The 13,038-nt window shown below is 33.2% G+C and overlaps 1 long non-coding RNA gene across 1 annotated transcript; it reads left to right on the top strand.

The window, feature by feature from the left end:
- Nucleotides 1–332: 332 nt before the first annotated feature.
- On the top strand, nt 333–4,476 carry LOC141394563 (uncharacterized). The gene is made up of 2 exons (XR_012410451.1): nt 333–3,581; nt 3,659–4,476. It is a non-coding gene; the product is annotated as an uncharacterized lncRNA (long non-coding RNA).
- The last annotated feature ends 8,562 nt before the right edge of the window (nt 4,477–13,038 follow it).

The following is a 13,038-nucleotide window of genomic DNA, read 5'->3' as shown; positions in this document are numbered from 1 at the left end:
ATTTTTTTGGTATTGAGCGATATTGCGAGAAAAATTTGTTCAACGATACCGTTGTACCATAATCGCATGTCCCATACATGCTAAGCAGAGAAAATGTATTATGAGCCCGGCTTTTGAGACTACAGGGCGTGGGAGTTCCCCACGTTGGGACCCCAAAACAATTTTATCACAATGTAATTATTTGAAATAACTTTTACAATTTCTATGAACGTGTAACCCTCGTAGTAACAGTAACCATAATCCATGTAATATTTGTACACCCAGCCATGCGCAGGGCAGTCATAAATAAAAAATCATGAATTAAAAATTAGGTCGGAAATTGTTCCCTTTCCCGAAGTTTTTTTTGTATTCCCATAATTATGTCGTAAAATACCCATAATCGTGTCTATTCGGCGGGAATGTCCTATGATTGAGCGTTTCTAGTAGGTTTTAGAATGTTAGTTTTGAAAGAGTTTCACTTTTTACCCGGGCGAAGGAGTCCGAGACAAATGTGATAATAAAAGCTATTTTAGCTGGTTAAAACATTCGCCTTATAAGATACACGGTTCAACGTTTGCATTCATATGGTAATGGCCCATAGACATAGTAAGGCCGTCCTAAATGTAATTCATCACCAAGAATTGTCAAAGTATCTCATAACACACACATAGAATAAACAATATTAACATCCGTGGCAAACTAATGCACACCCAATCGATGTAATCCATACCAAAATACGTATTAAACACGTAGGAAAAACAGCGAGAAGCATTGACAAAGTAGATGAATACACAGACAAAAAAATTTTAATAAAATAAATTCGTTCAAATAATCGCGTTGAAAAGGAACAAGGTGCGTTTGTAAGTCCAATGACAAGTAATAGAAAATTATTCCACGTGTATTTTTGGTGGCACTTCAGCACAAATCTTTTAATGAACCTACACCCTCATTGTCAGTACTTGTGGCAAATGAGTCTAACAAGGCAGTACTCACCGGTTTACGTTGATCATTTTTTGGATAGTTGAGTTTGATTGTAGGATGTTGGGGTTGACACGATTATTCCCCGTGTGATGTAATCCGGACCCAAAAAAAAAAAATCCTGTAAGGAAATAACACAAACATTAGTAAGAGGAATTAACAAAATTATGTTATCCTGGGGAAAATGATTTAGAAATATAATAAAATTAGAAAGACTAGCACGTACATATCAAAAATTGTTATTTCATAAAGCAGGCACAGTAGAATAAATAAATCATACACGGTCACTGCGAGTTTTGGTGTTGAAATAACCATCTAGCCGGATTCACAGCAATAAAGTCCGTGAAATCAGCAGGGTACTACATGGAAGGCATAAACCTAGACCCATGCTGTAGTTCGATACTCTGTATCGTACACATAATTATATACGAATGTTCCTTTCATATGCATCATACTTTGTTATTTTTTTTTTGCACTACAAGAGTTAAAAGTAATAATCGGCACACATATTTTCGTTGTCATCCACTTGTCGAACTTACTCTTCCAAAACAAATGTTACATTGTGTAATCCACAGCATATTTCTTCTTAAAACTGTTGACACACCACAGCGTACATCGTCTACACATATAAACTTATGAGTCAGTTTGTGAGTTTTCCAATTAATCCTCGCACCATACAACGAACACCATTGATATGCCTGCATACCACTTGATGGGTACCCCTTAATCTTCCTCAGCAACACAAGGGAGAAGTACATACCCACAGGTTTACCTACAAAAAAAAAGGTGACAGGAATTATTTTTTTTTAATACACAGCATTTTGAACCTGTTATGAATAATGCATTTTGTATATAAACTGCCGTTGGTTACATTGAAATAATGGACAATACTTTCTCACCTTGAAAGCAAAAGAGCATCAAAACTTATCCACAATCTTCTGTCCATACATTTCCATGCACAGGAATACCGACTTAATTGGAAGCAACATAACATTGAGTATAAGAAAAGAGGGAACCATGTCTCCGGAACAGAACTTTTGAACTGGGAAAAATAATTCTGTTAAAATTTTTGGCAACACCTGAAAGGAAAAATACATATGTCAATGTTGAAACAAAATGTATGGAGGAACATTACCTGCGTACATAGCTCTGTAGCCGGGGGTAGGAGTACTTTTCGGCATGGTTTAATAAGAAAGGTTAGCCAAAGCTTTATGTCAATTTAAATTTTTTTATAGTATTCCAACTTCAAAACAATATAAACAAACTGTGTATGTGTGTGTGGTGTTTGAATAATATGCCAAACAATTTAAAAACAATAGAATTCAATGATTTTGAATATTGTTTTTAGACCATTTGTATGGGATAAATTCGTCAGATTTGCATTGAAACTATCACTTTATCATATTCACAATACGATTATGTGGAGAAAACTTAACACTTCATACATTTTTCGCGTTTTTTATAAAATGCTCAAAAAATGCATTGTAAACAAACCCACTTGTTGCTTAATTTTGAAGTTTTAGGAATTCAGGAAAAACAAGGGTTCTATAGATTTTTTTATTTAAATCTACCTCTTTACTTATACCATGCTTTTCGGGGTTAATGTTGTTATGTCGCCGGTGTGAGCAATAGCGTACACAAAGGAACATTTGCCTGAGACAGCATCAAATTAACAACAAAATGCACACATGCATTATAACTAGGGCAGCAAAGTATGTATATAGATATGTTGGAGGGGTGTATAAATCTACAAACCATGAGCTTGGCGCGTAACGGAGGTTTGTGTGAATGAGTTGAAAAAGCACACACACAGGTTCTTGCATGCGTGAAAGGGGACGACAGAAAATACTGGAATCAATGGATCTTGTCCAATTTTTTTTGGGAAATGCATAAAAAAATAAATTATTAAGAAATTATAAATAAATAATGGTTATATTCCTGTGCTTACCGTCTTTCCAAGGAATTTAGGAGTAAAGCGCTAAATTGACCATATTTTTCTTTTCCGCGTGGTCACACAATCAGCGTTTTTTTATTCTTTTTAGAAGTTGGTATTATGCGTGGCCAAGGTTTTTATTGAAGAATACACGCACATCAATATTCCCAGCGTTTTCCTTGGGAATATTGAAGTTTTGTTGCGTGGTATTATTTTCCAATTATAACTCAATCACGTTTATACTTTACATGTCGGCCGGCAAAAGAAATTTGATGCGGAAAGGAACGAATGGAATAGGTGATGCCACTACCTGTTGAATATACCTTGCCGATGATGGACGTACATCAAAATGCAACTCTGTATATATCCATAGGGTTTCGTAGGTCGAGGTAAATAAAGAGAGATAAATAAATGTCGGAAAATCAAGAAAAGACGGAAAAGTGGGAAAATCAGCGTCCTTTATCCGCTTATAAAAGGAAAAAAAGATGAAAATTCGGCCATTTTCAATTACAAAGTGGTGCCGGCCAAATAAAACCCGCTAATTATCCGCAACACAAATAATCACAAAACAAAAAAAATAAAACAAGAAAAGAGAACAAAATTTTCTTTAAATATAAATTTATTTTTATTTATTTGTTCCGAAAGACTCGAAACTCTACTTTTGCTTATGCTGTGGGCGTTATCAAAAGTTGTAAGTTTCTAATGGATTATATGTATGTGGTGTCTGTGTTTATATAGACGTACTTTGTGTTTTTATTTTATTTGAAGTATACGCCAATCAGCCAAGAGCAGACTGTCACTGACCTCCTCAGCCGTTGCCAGGGAGGAGGTCAGTTATATTTGAAGAGGAAGGCTACGAATTTGTTGTCCAATGGGTGTTTATTGGAGGCAGAAGAATTCATAATTTGTTGTTGCTCTAACCACTAAAAGGGGTAAAGCCGATATCGAGGAAGCTAATGTTTCTGTGGGCACCAACACGACTCCCAATATTTTTCAGTGTTTGACAACTAATCAAAGCCCATAACATCAAAGGATACATCTAGTCGGCAACCATCATCCATCTGAAATGAAAATATAAAAGGAGAAAACCCGATGATTAAAGATTTTGTTAAGTACTAAAAAAAAACCGTATTAGTTGATGTCAAACGTATGACCCTTTATAGTGAACTAAATATCTAGATTAAGCTGTGTTGTCCTTTGTGTTGTATTTGTTTATTATATTTATTTATTTATAGTTTTTTTTTGTAAGAAAAGTTAACGCCGAGGTTTAGTTAGGGCGTAAGATTACTCTTTCGATTACGTTAGGAGATATTAATATTTAGTGTCCGTGTGAGGTGAGACAAAAATTTTATAGGTCTCTACATAACCACTAATAGAGCTCTCTTAGGCAGTCCACAAATACCGTAGTGAATGCCAATATTTGGCCAAAAATGATCGTACTAGACGTAAGAGAAAGGAAAGTAATCTGAGGTTGGCTCAAGAAAAATGTTATTATGATCGGTGTTAGTTTTTCATAACGAGATGTCTATTTTTACCACTTTTATGTAGGCATAACTATATAATAAATTTGTCTTTGTTAAGTAGAATAATGATGTTTTAGAGATTTCTTCTTACGGAGAGGGTGAGTGACGTTGTGGTGAGGTAAGTGGAGTTTGGGGCCCCTATAACAATTTTTATAGGATCTAGGGGTCAAGGTTGGGTGGGCCGAGTGCGGGGGCATGATCACCAAGCTCCCTTGTCTACGATGTGCTCTGTGTTATTGTATCTTTTTTTTTTGCTTGTTATAGATTCAGTCTGTTTTTTTTTTTTTGTTATTAATTGTTGTTCCCCGTGGGCTGTCAGTGGCAGGGTTGGGATTCCCCCTGGAGAGAAGTGTGCCACCCTGAGCAAGCCGATGGACCACTGCAGCGCCACATAAGCCGGAACATAACATCCGAACTGTTCTAACACCAGTAGTTTGAATGCTGTAATAAATAATTTTTCGTACAACAACAAATCAGAAAACCTCTAAAGTATTTTCAAAAACCTTGTCGACTGTTTTAGAAAAATGGGGTAAACATGTCGCTGAAAATACATTTTTGGATAAACATCTAGTCTTCTTTCCTGAAAATGTATAAGATTTTATTAATGAACATAGAGAACGAGAATAAATCTACCAAAGAAGTTACGTAGACTTTTTCTCTGAATTGTTGGCTTACATTCCGTTTGAAACGTTGTCATGAATTACTATTTTGTTTTTCAATTATTTTTTGTTTTTGTTTCATGAATTACTTATAATTTTAATGACAGGAATTTACGAGTACATTAGACATAACCATTAAGGACTTTTCATAGTCATTTGTTGAAAATAGCTTCAAAAACTAAAAAATTCTAGCCAAATTGCCTACAAAGGGGCACTATTCACGATCATGCCAAAATTACTTCAGGAACAACCTTTTTTCTGTCAGAATCAATGACAAAACTACTGAAAACTACGGGAAACCAATTATTCATCCTTTCTAATAACTAAGAGGTAGTTTACACTATCTATCAATCCCATATGACACGAAATAAAAACACTCCATATCTACCCAGGCTGACAATGTGGAGACGTAATTCACTGCATTTTTGCTGGTGTAGACATAAAAAGTAAATGACACTTTACACACATAAACGACTGTATACCGATGTAAATTTTCCGCATATATGACACTGATAGATAGTGTAAATTACCTCTAAAATGGCATAAAAAACCAACAATTTGGTAATTATTAATCGATTATTGTGGTGCTTAATTTTCAATGCTTAATTCGTAGACAGCTTTTCAACTTTGAATCGTTAAAAAATCTCAACTCGTTTCGAAGTTATCAACGTTTACATGTTGTTTTTTGCTGTGGTTGCATAATTTTCAGTGACACCCACTGTATATGTTCTGCAGTTGAATATTATATTATTTGAAATTAACATAAAAATCGAATTAAATTGCCATATTAAGATGGTGAATATAATGTAAACCAAGGCACATTTATGTATATAAGGTAGAAGTGACAATCAGTTGTATTTTTACAGCCAGTTTCTGTATGTCGAAAGAAGAATGTGTGCAAACGAACTTTAGTCTTCGAAACAATTTTAACTTTGCTTTTGCTTCAAAACAAAAACCAAATTTGAAAAACACACAAGAGTTTTGGACGTGTTTCTTGCGCACACATTCTTCTTTCGCCATACAGAAACAGACTGTTACTTTTTTTGTAAATTTGCTTTTCAAAATGTCATAGGGTCTACTCATATATTTTTTTTTTTTTTTTTATTAATTCTTTATTCATCAAAAATTACATTACAGTTCTTTAATGTTGCCCCAGCGCCTTATAGACTTTATAGGGGCTAATCGGTTAACAAATACTAATTTGTGACGTGTAACATTTTAAAATATACAAAAATATTTTTATTGATTAAAAAACAAATAAAAGTTATAAGATGAAAAATTACATCAAAAGCATTTCAATAGTACTTGACAAAAAGGTTTTAAGTTCCCTTTTAAACGATGAAATTCTTGTATTACATTTAATGTGATTTGGAATGCGGTTAAATTCTAAACAACCATTATGTTCAATTCGTTGTTTTGACATTTCTAGCCGGCATCTTTTCACATGTAAATTAGATGAGTTCCTTGTATTTACCAATGTTTGATTAGTAGTGAATTGGATTGATCGGTGACCAATGTTGTTTACAGCTCTATACATATATGTTAGAAGTTGTAACTTGTAGATTCCATATAAGGGCAATATCCTTCCTGCAACATTATTATATAATTCATACGTAGAATATAGTTGCGGCAAATTAAATACGATCTTAAGTGCTTTGTTTTGGCATCTTTGTAATGATTTTAAATGATTAGTTTTCTTGTAGGCATATATCAACGCCAAGTAGTTTAAGTGACTCTGAACTAGAGAATTATATAGTAGAAGTTTGGTTTCTACGTCAAATTTATTTCTGAACTTATGCAGTATACCTATAGCGGGTGCAATCTTCCTTCTCAATTCATCAATATGTACATTCCATGCCAAATTACTTTGTAGATGTATGCCCAAATATTTTAATGACTGGCTTTCAGATATTTGCATGTTTCCAATTTCAACATAAAATGCGGAGTCTTGTTCTGAGTAACGAGGACGAAATCGAATAACTTTCGTCTTATTAGAGTTGATTACAAGTCCATTCAATCGACTGTATTCCATAATAATAGCAGCATCACGCTCCATTTGACATTTTAACACAAGTGGGTGATTGTATGGATAAAGTAGAGCCAAATCATCGGCATACATAATTAGTTTACCATGCAAGTTTAGGTTGGAAATATCATTAAGGTATATTGTGAACAATAAGGGTCCCAACACACTTCCTTGTGGTACTCCGTGTTCTACAGTTCCCATATCTCCCCTTACACCGTTTATTTCTACAAATTGTTTCCTGTTGGCAATATAACTCTCCAACAATTTTAACTCTCCACCTTGAATTCCGTAATAGGAAAGTTTTGATATAAGAATACGATGATCTACCAGATCAAAAGCTCTAGAAAGATCATAAAATACTGCGCCCACTCCACCATAGTTTGAATCCAGGCCTTCACAAATTTCATTGACAACTTTCACAACGGCTTCTTGGGTACCACTATTTTTTTTAAACCCGAATTGTAATGGATACATCTGTCCAGTCTCCTCCAAGAAATTTGACAATTAGTTGTATATTAACTTTTCATATAGTTTGTCGATTAATGGCAACAATGCTATGGGTCTAAAATCACAAACTTTACTAGGATTTGTGGATTTAGGTATTGGAACAATTTTGGCTATTTTTAACGCATCAGGGTAAATTGAAGTTTCTATCATTTTATTAAATATGGCTGCAAGATGTTCACTAAGACAGTTTTTCGATGCTTTCAGAATTTTGCCTGTAATTCCATCATAACCAGGACTTTTGGCAATATCTATATTTTCCAATAATTCCAAAACATGAGCTCTAGTAACAGTGGTCAACGAAAACCTTGACGGAAACTGAATTAAGCTACTAAAATTATTAAAATGATCGCCAACATTGCAAGGTAGATTACTTTTTAGTACCTTTGGAACATTTAAAAAGTATTCATTGAATGCATTGCACTTTACTGTTTCATCATCAATAATTTCATTCCTTTCATTTCGTAACTGAATTGGTTGTTTTTGCTTTCTTCCCAGACATTCATTTAGAAATTGCCAACTTTTTCGAGGATTTTGATTAAAATTTTGTAGATTCGAGCTTATATAAGAATTCATGCTCGTCTGACTTGCAATCTTTATTATCCGACTAACTTGCTTGATAATGTATTCATTTCTTCTATCTCTGCCAAGTTTTCTTCTTTTTGTCAGTAGTTTAGCCTTGAGTTTTCTCAGTGCTTGTAGGTTTTCATTCTCCCAGGGGGTAAGCAATGATTTTGATAGTACATTCGTATTATTGATTGTTGTATTATTTTTAATAATTTCTGAGATGTCCGACATAATATTTCCCATGTCAGATGAAGGATTTCCACTATACTTGTAATTTTCGGAATAGTCATGAATACTCGTAGCTATACCATTATAGTCATACCGTTTAAAAATATTTCGGGTTATTTCGTTATTCTGGAGCTTACTCATCATGCGACACCATATTATATTATGATCTGACAATTGACATTCTATTGTACTTATATGCACTCTACTTGTCTCATTGCTGTACACATGGTCTAAAGATTTTTTGCTGCTTGGGCGTGTTATTAACATATGGCATGCTTCAAAGTGCATAGAAGACAAAGTCGATAGAATATCTACAGAGCTTCCGGGGTTAAGCAGATCAATATTAGCATCTCCAACCACAATAGATGCTGTACGGCATTGTCCACACAACTCATTTTCAAGATATGTTAGGAAAGGCGTTATATGGCATTTCTGAGATCTATAGAAATTAGTTATTTTTAGTGGTATCCCATTAATTTTAAATCCTTCAATCGATATACGCAATGCATCCACATAATTTTTACTCTCACAGAGTTCTACAACGAATGTTATATTATTGCGCACATAAAATGACACACCGCCATATCCATCCTTTCGACAGCAGTGTATATCATTATACTCAGGTATATTATAAAGTTGTGTGAGGTTACTGTGAAACCATGTTTCTTGTATTGCGATTACATTTGGTAAAATTGGGAACTCAGCTAATATTGATTTAAATTTATTAAATTTTGTATAGGACGAAATGCTTCGGATGTTAACAGAAATCATATGAAAATTATAATGGTTATATTTCATGAAATGTTCGTTAAATGAATCAATATTTTCAAAATAGTTTTTATTTAACATTATAGAATTTAAATATTTTCTACAAACTTTATATAATGCTCAATCACACAATTCAGTTACGCGGGTCGTCTGGCGATACAAACGCTGTTTGTTCATCATTTTCGTTATCATCAGTATCATCTTCTAAAACTGGCACAATTCTCCTTGATCTTCTTCCATGCAAGCTATTAGTTGTAGCTTGAAGTAACAAGGTATCAACATCCTCTTTTCCACGTATAAGTTGGGGCTTGTTTGTTGCACTTCTTTTTGCAAAAATGCGACTTCTGTTGGTGTATATAAAAGAATAACCCACCGTTTTAAGCAACTTCGCATAATTAAAAAGTTCAAGTGTTTCCATGCTCAACAGATCATTAATATATATACATTTTGTAGTATCACTCTCTTTTAGTTTGATTTTAGCTTCCATAAGTTTGTTCTTGGTAGATTTGGAATTGAATTTAACGATTAAGGATTGGCTTTTATTGTTCGCGTTTTTCTTCTTCAAAAAGTATGCTTCTTCTATGTCTTTTTCACTTATTTGGACACCAACATTTTCAGATAGTTCAATCACCGCATCCTTTGCATTCGTATTTTCATTTGCCATTATTCCATTTATTAGACAGTCATTTTTTACTCTTTCATCAGTTAACATTTTTACCGATTCTTTCAAATATTTAATTTCGGCTTTGAGCTTAGTATTTTCTTTTTCCACATGTTCTACTCTTTTTTCATTCGCAGTTACAGCTTTAATTAAATTCTCAAACTTGGAAGACATGAAGTCCACAGATTCAGTCAGGCGGTCTATAATATTTAACTTTTCTTCCATTCGATGTAATTGTTCCTGTATATTGAATTCATCATTCATGTTACAAAAACTTTTTCGTCCTTTGGTTTTCGGCATTTTAATTTCACTTGTATTGATTAAAAACTAATAGCACCAAAAAGAACTGTTCAAACTTCTGTATTATTTCATGTGGGGGGTTCAGCTGTTATTATCCTTCAATGTAAGTTATGATGATTCAGCTTAAACAAATTATAGCATACTTTTAGGATCACAATTTTAACATAATTTCGCTTTTCCTATTACATACTCGATAGTGCACTTTTAGGGATATGCAATTTATGAAAAGCTTTTATTTAACATTTTAATAGCATGTTAATTGTTTTTCTCTTTTTAGAACTATTACTTTTTTGATTTGACGTTTATGCTGTTGTTAATAACACTCTCAACTCTCTCAATTGTGTTGTTTTTAGTTTTATTTTCTTTCACTTGCACGAGTCACTTAACATTTTAATAATAATTTATTATCAAAAAACAAATTTTTTATGCGCCGAAATGTACATTAAAGGTTATAATTCACAACAGTGATGTTCAAATATTACTTTTATCACGTTTATACTGCTTAACTGAGTTTTTTTACTTCAAAAGAATACGTTTTTATCGGAGCTTTATAAAAACACGTCCGCTCACTTTAACTTCAACTTCAGTTTCAAAATGTATTTATGTTTTTCCTGAGAAAATTTTTAGAACGACCCCATTCAATATTCAATATTTTCTTTGACATTAAATTTTCAATAACAACAATCTTGTTTTTGTAAAAACCGGCAAAAATAGTAAAAGTTGTAAACTGCTCCCATATGAATTGTTTGGTGTGTGAAGTAAAGGAACGCTTTTCGAGTAAAAATTGGTAAAACTTGAAGATTCTTGCACGTAAAGGAACAGATCTATAAATTTGATGTAAACTCTACTTATTCAAAATTAAAACCAATTTTCTTAAAACTTGGCACCACTATTCCATAACTACGAATATATTTAAAATCTGAAGCATACTTTACGGTGATATGTAAAAATATATGTTATAACACCCTATTTTCTTAGCATAGTTTTAGGATACGAAAATGTTAATCAAAGTTGTATAGACATTTAAATTTTGGCTATGGCCATTTTTATTGATAGAATATCAAATTTAACAGCATGACTTACTGATAATAAACGAATAAATAAACATACGGCTATACGCTATCTACTTTTACATCATTTCTTAAGCTGCAGATTTACTGCGAGCAACGTCTTACAAGGATACAAACTAAAATATCAAATTATTAAAGGCCCAAAAAAATCAACATAAAAAGGGCGTATTCTGTTTACAATCAAAACTAAAGACTAAATATTAAAACTAAGGGACTTAAACTAGAAATATAATGTTTACTGTGTAGTGATATATACAGTGTTTCAGGGACGTAGCCAGGATTTCATTTCGGGGGGGGCCCACCTGACCAAAATTTTTAAAGTTAATATTAGCGAACATTTAGTATTTAGCAATGACTTAAACTTTATTTTAGGCTTATTTTACTGATGAAATAATTTTCATTACTATTTTTGAATTAAAATGGCGTAAGATTTCTTGGCCAATTTCCCCTTGTTTCAGGCTTTAATTTTCCACTCCAGAGTATGGTCAATTTTTCAATTTCGGAAGTTCAGGTGTCCAATCGTTTTTATTGTCATAAAGAAACCAACTATCGTTATTTCCCTAAAGATATGTTGGTGTCCAATCGTAGATCTTATCACAAAGAATTTCTGAAGGCCGATAGTGGTTTTCTTGATAAAAAAAATATTCTGAGCAATAGTGAGTCTATCAATCATGAAATTCTAGCACCTAATCGCGGGCCCAGGAACTAGGAAAACTCTGGCAACCAGTCTTGAATTCTTTTAAAATGAAATTCTGGCGTCCAATCCAAGATCAATACATGTATACATTCTTTTAGCAAAAATCCATGAACAAAATGTTTCCCAATCTACATTTTTTGTACTCTCAGCCTTTAGTCAAAATAAACCTCATCGAAATAATGGTTTTAGAGCCAACGCACAGTGCAAAATATGAACACTTTAGCGGAACTTTACTAATAACTTTTAAAGGAAAAGGTGTAGATTCCTAAAATTTTGCACAAATGTTTCTTATATCAGTGGGGATATCAGGGGATAGAAAACTTATGTACAAAATATTTTCAATATAGGTTCGCGTTTTGGAATAGCCCCCACATGCCGGGTTCCCTCATATTGGGTATTTTAAAGGTTAAAGACAAAAATTGCAGCCGATTTTAATGCAAATGTAAATTTTAAGATGTTAGCGAATAAAAAACCTCCTCATACAAAAGCTGTCAACATAGGTCCACTTCTGGGCGAAGCCCCACAACCCTACACATCTATTAAGGAGTAAAATGTCAATATTTGTTGTTTTCATTTGTATCTACAATGTTTATTGGTCCATTCAGCAGGTCTGCACCATTAATTTTGTTAATAATGTCTTTCAGATCAAGTTCAGGTCTGCACTGCATTACAATTCTTAACGTATATTGTTATTTGCACCGCAGCATCTAAAAATGTTGCAATATATGTAAATCACCAATATTTAGAGGTCAAAGCTATGAAAAATGCGAGAGGTTTCTTAATTTTACAGAAATTATCATTGTTAGAATTAGTGAGCCCATTTCTTCAAAACACAGCCAACAATGGCGTTCATTGTCGCGTTTACATTCCACTTTTTAGAAAATCTTGAATATCTCCAAAGACCGCGCGATACCGCAGCTTTTTTATAGCTTTGCGAACAGAGGAGAATCCAATCTTTCAGATTATATATATCTTAACACGTGAATGTACGGAACTCACTTTTGAAATGTCCACGGAAAATAAAAAATTATAATTTTGAAAACTTAAAAAATCACTTCTTTCCGACTAAAATTGCACGAAAACAATAAGGGTTTTTTGCATTTTTTTAAGTGTAAAATATCATAATTGTTTTGTAAAATATTAAG

This window comes from Musca autumnalis, unplaced genomic scaffold (assembly GCF_047663935.1).
Source record: "Musca autumnalis isolate F117 unplaced genomic scaffold, ASM4766393v1 scaffold_2, whole genome shotgun sequence".
Classification (NCBI taxonomy): Eukaryota; Metazoa; Arthropoda; class Insecta; order Diptera; family Muscidae; genus Musca; species Musca autumnalis.
The sequence above is the reverse complement of the archived record's forward strand: the minus strand, read 5'-3'. Positions and strand labels throughout refer to the sequence as shown.